Raw genomic sequence first — 10,296 nt, forward strand, 5'->3', positions numbered from 1 at the left:
ATATAAACACCATTAATGGAAAATATACCTAGAATAACAAAAGAGGAGGCAGCAGGCAGATAGCCTCCAGACTGGATAGGTTCCTGGCAATGGAATACATTCTTGGGAAAGACATATTCTATGAAGAAACTATACTACCATGCCAAGGATCAGACCACTGGCTGATAAAACTTAAAATTTCCATGAATAATAAAAACCAGCACAAATCGTTCAGGTTTGAAACCTTTTGGCTGCGAGACCCAACCCTCATAGAAAAATGGAAAACTGGTGGTATAACAGTGAAGAGGAAATAAAAGGAAAAAACAAGATGCACACACTCCAATTAAGATTAAAGGAGTTAAAAGTCAAAATCAAGAACTGGAACAAAGAAGAATTTGGCAACATTCAACAGGACCAAGAAAAGCTCCAAACATAAATGAAAAGGATACAGCAAAAAATAATAGAAGAAGGGAGAACAGAGGAGCTAGCGCAGGAAGAAGGATGGGTGCTAACCAGATTGGAGGAAAGAAGAAAATAGGAGGAAATTCTATGGAGGTAAAATTCAAGAGTACAATGGCTAAAATAGGGGGAAAGGAATACAAAATTCTTCCACATAGCCATGCAGCAACACAGGCAGCAGAATAGAATTTTCTCCCTAAAAAATACCCAAGGCAACAGGGTAACTCAGAAAGAGGAAATGGAAAATTTACTGATACAACACTTCAAAGGCATATTGATGGAGACGCAAAGCAATAGAGAAGAGGAGATAGAAAAAATAAGTCAATACATTCCTAAAAAGGTAAACAGGGAGCAAAACATGGCCCTCCTAAGGGTAATCACTGAGAAAGAGGTAGAGGATATAGTGAAGACAATGGCCAAGAACAAAGCCCTAGGCCCAGATGGATTTACAACAGAGTTCTTCCAAGCAACATGGAGCTTTATGAAACAAGACATTGTAAATGCAGTGGAAGAATCAAGATGTAATAAAATAATGCACCTAGCATGGAATGCAACTTTTCTAGCATTAATACAAAAGGTAGAAAAGGCTGATGAACCTCATGGCTTTAGAACAATAGCCCTATGCAATGTAATCTATAAAATTCTAGCCACCATAATGGTAAAAATATTACAACCAATACTTCTAGAACTGATAGCAAAATAACAAACACGGTTTGTGAAAGGAAGACAGATAGTGGATGGGATCATAGTCACTCAAGAGGTGATACATTCATTAAAGAAGTCAAGAAATAAAGGAATGATGATCAAACTTGACTTAGCAAAAGCCTATGACAAACTCAGCTGGGAATAACCCCAAAGAATCCTAAAAGAATATGGGTTTGATGACAGATGGAAAACATGGATAATTTCAATGATATCCACTCCAAGCATGTCCATACTACTGAATGGAACACCAACAGAAACCTTCAAGCCATCCTGCAGACTCAGACATGGAGACCCATTGTCACCGTTCCTGTTTATAATAGCAGCAAATGATTTAGGTAGATTAATAAAAGCAAGAGTAAGCAGTGGGGAACTTAAAGGTCTCAGATTATGGGGGGAAGAATTAACCATTACACATCAACAATTTGTAGATGATGTAATGATGTATAGTCAAGAAAATCTTAAGGAAGTAAAGAAACTAGTGGAAATCCTTGCAGAATTCACAAACGCATCAGGAACAGAGGTAAATAAGGATAAAACAGAAATATTTTTCTTTAACACCCCAATGGTGGCTCAAGCATTCTTAGCCAGAACAATGGGGTTCAGAATTGGAAAGCTCCCAACTAAATACCTGGGAGTACAGCTGAGTGACAAGCAGAACAGAATAGTGAATTGGAAAGGATTGATAGGGAAAATTCAAAAAAGAATGGACAATTGGACGTTTAGAATGCTAAATATATAGAGTCGAATCGTCCTCCTGAAGTCAGTACTCCAAGCTATGCCAATTTATCAAATGGCTAGTCAAGCAATTCCTAAAACCATATGTCAGAAAATGGTGGAAATTTTCAAAAAAATTCTATGGCAAGGTACAAGAAAAACAAAAAAGTGGGCTTTGCTCTCATGGACATGGCTAAGCAAATTTGTCACAGAAGGGGGCTTAGGCCTGAGAGATCCCTACATATTAAACCAAGTCATGGGTGCAAAATTATGGTGGAGGTGGATTCAAGGAGGGGAAGATCTATGGAAATCATTATGGGAAAAGAAATATGAGATGGCAAGGTCACCTGAAGGCAAACTCTAAAACCAATCAGAAAAGAAAGGTTCAGACATCTGGAACCTTGCAAGTCTTAACAAGGACCTGATAAGAGAACATAGTTTTTGGGAAATTAGAGAGGGGGACAAAGCAAACTTTTGGCAGGAGGTGTGGCAGCAGCGAGGAACCCTTAATCAGGAACCTCAGCTCCAAGACATCCAATAGTACACCACCCAAATGGTAGAAGATGCAGTTAGAAATTACTGGTTACCGAAACAGGATGGTTACTAGAGAAAATGGAAAATGAAGAGTGACTGGCCCGAAGCACCAGAAACAGAACAATGGATAAATTACCAAAATGAAATGGAAATAAGGAAAATTGCAATCAAATAAGGACCAGATATAATAAGATGGGGTAAATGCATAAAAGGCATGTTTACTATCTCAGAAGGATATCATATAAAGGTAGGAAGAACCAGAAACCTAGACATCAAAAAATGGGATAGAATATGGCAGTTAAAAACTTGGCCAAAAGTGGCATTTTTTACCTAGACAGTGCTGCACGGGCATGCCTTAACTTGGGATCAACTGAGAAGGAAGGGGACACATGGACCTTCGTGCTGTGCCCTGTGCCAAAACCAAGAAGAAACCATGGAGAATGTTCCAAATTCCTGTAGCGTCAGCAACAACATGTGGAAAAATAACCATCAACTCTTTGAGATCACTGACAGGAACATAGGTAGCATAAGAACAACAATAGAGAAATGGAGCAGCAAGTCATACTGTAACACAATACTAAATTGCGCTTGGAATCTGTCCATCGATTTTCTCCTATGGAACCTATGGAAGGCAAGAAACCCGGTGATATTCAGAGAAGATGAAAAAGCCAAAGAGGAAATATGGAGCTAAACCATGAAAAACATAAGAGAAACAGTAATCCTTGAAAATTGGAACAAGGAAAACTAGAAGATGGAGGAAACGTAGACGTGCATTATGAACCACCTGCAAATCAAAGTAAAAAACACAAACATGATAGGGAAGGAACACAATGCAAGCAATGCAAGAGCCGAAGAAAGCTATAGGAATCTGCCACAGTGTTTCACTAAGCTAAACTTTGATGGCGCAGCAAAAGGAAACCCAGGGGAGGATGGAATAGGAGGGATATTCAGAGACGACGAAGGGGAGATTAGATGGGCCTGTGCAATGAACTGTGGAATCGCCACCAACAACGAGGTGGAATTCCACGCGCTAAATAGGGGATTATCAATAGTGGTTAGGGAAGGATACCAAAGCCTACAGATCAAAGGAGACTCGATGCTAGTGATAGAAACAATTAAACAACTCCAGCAAGGTGCACTAGCCGAAAATCTGAGTAAAAGTTGGCGGACGACATGGGTAATTGTTATGAAACCAGCTCAAGAAAAGATAGAAAAGATAGATCAACGCCTTAGAATTCAGCCTCTTCGAGGGGGCAACCTCATTTACATTACATAAATGAACAATTCTTGGATGATTCAAATGACAAAACCTCCTTTCTATATATAGGAGTCTAAGGAGTCACAATATAATCCAGCCGACATAACAATAATAATATAAAGCCACAAAAATAACAATAGAGGGATTCTATGGGGCACATTAATAACAATATGGGGGCAATAGGGGCACAACAATATTAATAAGGGGTATAACTACAATAGTAATGGGGTAATCACTAGTATTATAGGGACCCAACATGCCCCTCTCCTTCAAAAAAGTGTTGTCCTCAACGCTTGAGTAGTTCTGGATACTTCTGCATAAAATTCTCACCCTCCCATGTGGAATCTTCAGCGGATAAGTTCTTCCACTTGATAAGATACTCTGAAATTGAACGATTTCGTAGCTGTCGAGTTCTTGTTTCTGTGACTGCTTCCGGTTCCAATATAATTTTTCCTTCCTTGTCAAGTTCTGGCAATATTGTTTGAACTGGGAGCTTGTCGCCTATAACCTTCTTTAAACATGAAACATGGAAAACTGGGTGCAATCGAGAAGTTGCAGGAAGCTCCAATTTGTATGCCATAGTACCAATCTTTTGCAACACCTTGTACGGACCATAATACTTTGGTGATAATTTATTATCCTTCTTAGCTTGCTTGAGGGACATTTGCTTATATGGTTGTAGTCGTAGGAATACCCAATCACCTACATCAAAACTTCTTTCATTGCGATGTTGATCTGCCTGTTGTTTCATTCTATTCTGTGCCAACACGAGGTTATCCTTTAAGAGTTGGAGGACTTGTTGTTGATGTTCGATGTGATGTTCCACTGCCTGAACCTTAGAATTTTCTCTTAAATATGATGTGATGGATGGTGGTTGATACCCATAAAGTGCCATAAATGGGGTCATTTTTGTTGCTGTATGGAAGGAAGTGTTATACCACCATTCAGCCAGAGGCAACCATTTGACCCATTGTGTTTGTTTATCAGATACAAAGCAACAAAGATATCCTTCCAAACATTTGTTTACTATCTTAGTTTTCCCATCAGATTGAGGATGATAAGATGAGCTATGAGCTAACTGAGTACCAAGACAAGAAAATAATTTTGTCCAAAAATTTCCAGTGAAAATGGGATCTCTGTCACTTACAATAATCTTTGGGTTTCCATGTAGCTTTTGAATTGTTTCCATAAATGCAGTAGAAACTGTACTGGCTTTAAATGGATGTGATAATGCACAAAAGTGTGCATACTTGGTAAGTCTGTCAACTACCACCATGATGACACTCTTTCCCTCAGACTTGGGTAAACCTGTGATAAAATCCATTGAAACCTCCTCCCAATGTTGGCTTGGAATGGATAAAGGTTGTAATAGACCCGGTGTCTTAATTGTTTCAACTTTATTTTGTTGGCAAACCAAACATTCAGCCACAAACTTTTGAATATCTCATTTAAGGCCATCCCAAAAAAATTCCTTCTTAACCCTGTGGTAAGTTTTTAAAAATCCTGAGTGCCCTCCTAAGGGAGAAGTGTGCAATTCCATAAGAATCTTTTGTTTTAGCTGGGAATTCTTACAGAGGTATAAGCGATCTTTGTACCATAATGAATCATTTTGCCAGCTAAATGTATCAGACGTACTGGAATCTTGTTGTAACTTTCGAATAAGTTCCCACACTTCTTCACCATTCATTCATTCCTCCCTTGCTTCGTTTATCCAATCTGGTTGGATAATAGAAATGGCACACAACAATGCTTCCACATCCTCATCCTTTCTTGAGAGTGCATCTGCCACCACATTTTGCTTCCCTTTTTTGTAGATGATTTCAAAGTCATAACCCAACATCTTTGTGACCCACTTTTGTTGCTCTTCAGAGGATAATCTTTGTTCTAAAAAGTATTTAAGGCTATCATGATCCGTTTTTACCTTGAAGTGTCTTCCCATTAGGTAGGGTCGCCATTTCTTAAGTGCATGGAGTATTGCCAACATTTCCTTCTCATAAATAGCTTTGCTTAAAAACTTTCCCTTGATTGGACGACTTTCAAAAGCAATGGGTCTTTCATCTTGCATTAGAACAGCACCAATTCCATTTCCTGAAGCATCACATTCCACAATAAAGGTTTTTGTGAATTCCGGTGTAGCTAAGACCGGTGCTTGGCACATTGCCTCTTTAAGATGTTCAAAGGCCTTTGTTGCTTCCAGAGTCCATGAAAATGCATCTTTCTTCAATAATGTTGTTAGAGGTGCTACTATTCTCCCATAATTTTTAACAAACTTGCGATAATACCCTGTCAACCTGAGAAATCCTCGCAGATGCTTTATGGATGTGGGGATTTTCCATTCCTTAATGGCTTTAATTTTGCTAGGGTCTACCTTAACTCCTTCATGAGATACAATATGACCCAAATATTCCACCTCCTGGACTCCAAAGAAACATTTGGATCTTTTTGCATATAATTGTTTCTCCTTCAATAGTTGTAGCACCTTGTCAACATGTTCAACATGATCCTTCCAAGACTTGCTGTAGATTAGTATATCATCAAAAAATACTAACACAAATTTTCTAAGGAATGGTTTGAAAATTGAATTCATCAAACCTTGAAATGTTGAAGGTGCATTGGTAAGGCCAAAAGGCATGACCAAAAATTCATAATGACCCTCATGAGTTCTAAATGTTGTTTTCGAAATGTCTTCAGTCTTCATTCTGATTTGATGATATCCTGAACGAAGATCCAACTTGGTGAAGTAAATTGATCCATGCAATTCATCCAGTAATTCATCAATGACAGGAATGGGGAACTTATCTTTAATAGTGAGCTTGTTGAGCTCCCTATAATCCGGACACATGTGCCATGATCCATCCTTCTTGTGCACCAATACTACTGGAGCAGAGAAAGAACTTTGACTCGGTTGAATTATACCAGCCTCTAGCATTTCTGCAACCATACGTTCAATTTCACTCTTTTGGACATAGGGATATCTGTACGGCCTGATGTTTGGAGGAACACTTCCTGGAATCAGATGAATAGCATGATCATGATCACACATAGGTGGGAGACCTTTGGGAGTCTCAAATACCTTGAAATGATTGTCCAAGACTTTTTGGAGATCTGGAGAAATAGATGATTCCGATGTGGAAACATCTAGCGAGCATAATTGTGCAATTACACCTCTTTGCTCCTTTTTTAGAAGCTTTGTCATACTATTAGAGTTGATTATCTTTCCTAGTTCCCCTGCAATACCCCTTAATTCAACTTCCTTTCCTTCCGTAGAAAATTTGATGAAAAGTTCTTGAAAATTAAAAGCTATTGTACCCAAGGATTGTAGCCATTGGACTCCTAGTACAACATCAGCACCTCCCATTGGAATGGAAAGCATTGGGCTAGTCAATACATATTCTCCCATGGATAGCTTGATATTATGGCACTTTCCAGAGAAATTTATTGTTTCTCCATTTGCAATCATCACTTTACACTCAGGTGCTGGATATAGGAAGCAATTCAATTCTTTTGCTACCTTACAATGAATAAAATTGTGGGTGCTTCCTGAATCAATCAACATTATTACCTTTTTCTTCTTGATTTGTCCTTATATCTTGATGGTTTGAGGAGTGGTAATTCCTGCCAATGCATTACAAGATATGGTCGGATTTATTTGTTCTTCATCTAGGCTTTGTTCCTAGAGTATATCCTCTTCTTTTGACCTTTCTTGATCCTTTTCTTCTTCCTCTTCACAATCTATGTAGAATAATTTCTTCTCAACACACTTATGACCTTTAGTGTATTTGCTATCACAACTGTAACAAAGCCCTTTTGCTCTTTTTTCTTCCAATTGTTGTGGTGTCAACCTTATAGGTTGTGGAAGACTAGGGGCAACAACACTTCCGTCTTTATAGTTGTGAGTGGTATGCTTCCTGGTTGCCATAATTTTGCTTTCCATTTTTCTTGCTAACCTGAATGCCTTCTCTAATGAATCAGGTTCCCAAAGGCGAACATCATGTTGGATATTATCCTTTAAAGACCCTATGAACACATCAATCCTATGCTCCTCTAGAATATCTTTTACCCTTATGTTCAATTTTTGGAACTCCTCAATGTGCTCCATTATTGAACCCTTTTGTTTGAGACTTATCAATTGGCTAAAAAAAGTGTTGCTTTTTGTATCCTCATAATGTGCTATCAATTCTTCTATAAAATTTCCCAAGTGATAAATGGTTTACGAGAGCAAAGCCATTGATACCATACAAACTGATTTGGTTCCAAATATAAAGTTGCCATACGTACCTTTTGTGTGTTTTGCACATTATTGAGATCGAAGAATTGCTCCATCTATAATATCCATGTGGCAAGATCCTTGCCATCAAACTTCCTCATATCGATTTTTGGAATATGGTGAGTCTTCGATCCAACATTAGCATCTATGGAATCATGATTAACATTTCTTTTGTTCTCATCATGAGTTTCCTTTAGTACCCTTTCACCCTTAGGGACCATTTCTTGTAGTAACTTATTCATATTTATCTTCAATTCGTCCATGTCTGTCTTCAAATCTATCTTCAAATCATCCATCTTAGTTTCCTCGTGAATCATCTTAGCTTCTACGCCTTTCTTTAAACAGTCCATCTTAGCTTCTACACCTTTATTTAAACCATCCATCTTAGCTTCTACATCTTTCTTTAAACCATCCATCTTAGATTCTATTCCTTTTTGTGCAAGGGACAGTTGTTGCACTTGGTCTTGTAATTTTGATATATCATGTTGCATTTCTTCCTATTCTTCATGAGTCATGCTAGATCTTTCAGGTTCCTTACTAGGTGTTTGCATTTTATTTCCTCGGGGCATCAGTTACCGATAATAATTCTCTACTATGCCCTTTGAATTCCTTCAAAATAAATTATCAAACCAAGCTTAAGCAAAAATTTAAGAAAATCTACACACCTTTTTTCACTTTGTAGGAGCTCGATATTGCCTCTGATGTATCTCTGTACTTTCCAATCATCTAGTTCTGAATTTGTGAGCTGTAGTAGCCCTCTATGTCCTCTTTCCAATGCCACAAGTCTGACCCAAATTGGATTCTCCAAGGAAGAGTTATGTGAAATCTCCCACAGTGACTTGCTTATAGACTTGTTCAGTAGAGCGAAATTGTACGACGTGCCATGAGTCACTGTTTCGACCTTTGGATCTGAAACCTGCATACAAGAAACTATAGTCTGTCCTATTTCTATACCTTCTTACGAAATTTCAATCTGATCCACAGAGACAAAGTTATGACGATTTTCCCCAGGTCAGCTGTTTTGAATGTAATTCAGGAGTCTGCAAAAAGACCAACTTCCGCAGATCATATCTCCGCAAATTTCGCCCGAAAAGCTTTGAAATTCGGACCCAAGGTTCAGAACGATTTCTTCTCAAATGGGTTTTTTTTGTGACTTCAGAAACGTCACAGAAACAAATTTATAGCGAAAATGTCACGATGACCTGTTTGGAGCAGCAAAACCCTAGAATCCAAACCTCTGATACCAAATGTTATGAAACCAGCTCAAGAAAAGATAGAAAATATAGATCAACGACTTAGAATTCAGTCTCTTCGAGGGGGAAACCTCCTTTACATTACATAAATGAACAATTCTTGGATGATTCAAATGACAAAACCTCCTTTCTATATATAGGAGTCTAAGGAGTCACAATATAATCCAGCCGACCTAACAATAATAATATAAAGCCACAAAAATAACAATAGAGGGATTCTATGGGGCACAGTAATAACAATATGGGGGCAATAGGGGCACAACAATATTAATAAGGGGTATAACTACAATAGTAATGGGGTAATCACTAGTATTATAGGGACCCAACAGTAATAACCGAAATAAGCCAGCAATTAAGGAAGGTCACATACACCACACTGTCCCATGTGAAGTGGAAAGGAAACGCTCTGACAGACCTCCTTGCGAACTGGGGATGCCAGAACATAGAGCAGCAGTTGGATGTGAGCGCGGAAGAGCTTCATCAGAAAGAGGAAATGAGACAACTAATTTAGGCAGTAGAAGAAGATAGGCGCCAAAACGAGCATCTAGAGAATTCGCTCAGAGTTGACGGGAGTGACGAAGGATAAGGGCAGATGCAAGTGGGACAACACAGGTCAGACATGGAACAACAAAGGATAGTCGCAAGGACAGAGCTGAGTTGGATGGCATAGGGGGGCAGAGGAAGGATAGGCCTGGAGAGATCGGGGGCAAAGATGGAAAGGAATGGAATAAGAGTGGGCAGGACAACAAGTCTGAGGATGGGCAGCAAACCAACGCCAAGTGGTAGAGTGGAGTCAACAAACGGACGGTAAGAGCAACCGGGAGAGGAAAGTAATAAATGAAGGATGACGGATAGGATAGGTGGGTAGCATCCCAAGGTAGGTAGGAGGGGAGGCATGCTAAGGAAGGAGGGAAGGGAGGATAACTGGCGGTAAAATTACGAAGGGAAAATGACAAAGGGATAAAGCCTAAGGAAAAGGAAAAACATGCACTTTGCATGTGGATGAGCAAGGAGAAAGGTGGCGAGATCAAAAGAATAGATAGCAAGAGAGAGCCGAAGGAGACAGTGAAGCGAAGGAAGGTAAAAGGGTATGTGAAACTTCCTCCCCCATCCTAAGAAGAAATAAC

Source organism: Pinus tabuliformis, chromosome 1_2 (assembly GCF_031772625.1).
Source record: "Pinus tabuliformis cultivar Carrire ecotype Pingquan chromosome 1_2, CPIR1, whole genome shotgun sequence".
Taxonomy (NCBI): domain Eukaryota; kingdom Viridiplantae; phylum Streptophyta; class Pinopsida; order Pinales; family Pinaceae; genus Pinus; species Pinus tabuliformis.